Source organism: Volvox carteri, assembly GCF_000143455.1.
Source record: "Volvox carteri f. nagariensis unplaced genomic scaffold VOLCAscaffold_5, whole genome shotgun sequence".
NCBI classification, from domain to species: Eukaryota; Viridiplantae; Chlorophyta; class Chlorophyceae; order Chlamydomonadales; family Volvocaceae; genus Volvox; species Volvox carteri.
In genome coordinates this window covers 1,278,837-1,279,617 of record NW_003307548.1, presented here as the reverse complement: position 1 = coordinate 1,279,617, position 781 = coordinate 1,278,837, and the positions used below count along the sequence as shown (strand labels likewise).

Sequence of the window (781 nt, the reverse complement as noted above, 5' to 3'; positions counted from 1 at the left end):
GGCGCACCCTGTGTGTGCTAGGCATGAAAGGGCAGGGCCCGTGCCTGCAGCGAGTAGACGAGCTGTACATGAAGTGCGCGGAGTGGGACTTGGAGGTCCAGCTAGTCTGGCACCCCCGCTCGGAACAGCAACAGCAGTATGCAGACACGCTCTCCAAGTTCGAAGACAGCTCGCAGTGGTGTTTGGACGACGCGGTGTTCGCAAGTTTGTGGGCGGAACCATGCCTGCAGGGAAGCAGGCCTACGGTAGATGTGTTTGCGGACGAGTTTTCTACGAAAGTACCAGGACGCTTCTTTGCGCGTTATTGGAGCCCCAACGCCCTAGCGGTGGATGCCTTCACTCAAGACTGGGGAAAGTGGAGTCGCCAGGGCCTGCTGTACCTTAACCCCCCGTTCGACCAGATGGGGCGAGTAGTGCACAAGATTGCCGAGGAGAAGCCGGACTGCGTCTTGATCACACCTGTTTGGCCACGATGGTGGAGAGCTAGACTGGCAACGCTACCCATCAAGGCACGGAGGCGTCTGCCACACAGCCCCACCCTTTTCAGGCCGGGGCCCCAGGTCCCGGGCGGTGCGGAGAGAAAACCGAAGGCCCCGAGTTATGCGGTCGAAGTAGTGTACATTCTGTGGTAAGGGCAAGGCCCGACTAGGCCGAGAGTACGACGGAGCTGATAGAAAGCGAGGACCCAAAGAAGCCAGAGACGTGGCGAGACTGAGACTGGCAGGCGAGCCGCAAGGCGGTGTGGCTGGGATGTGGTGTGGCCTGATTAAACATTGGGATC

The 781-nt window shown here is 59.8% G+C and overlaps 1 protein-coding gene across 1 annotated transcript in view; it reads left to right on the top strand.

Annotated features, from left to right (window-relative positions):
• VOLCADRAFT_103331 (uncharacterized protein) overlaps positions 1-781 on the top strand; it is a gene marked incomplete at both ends in the record, with an annotated part of 5,977 nt that overhangs the window by 4,947 nt on the left and 249 nt on the right. The window lies entirely within an intron of this gene.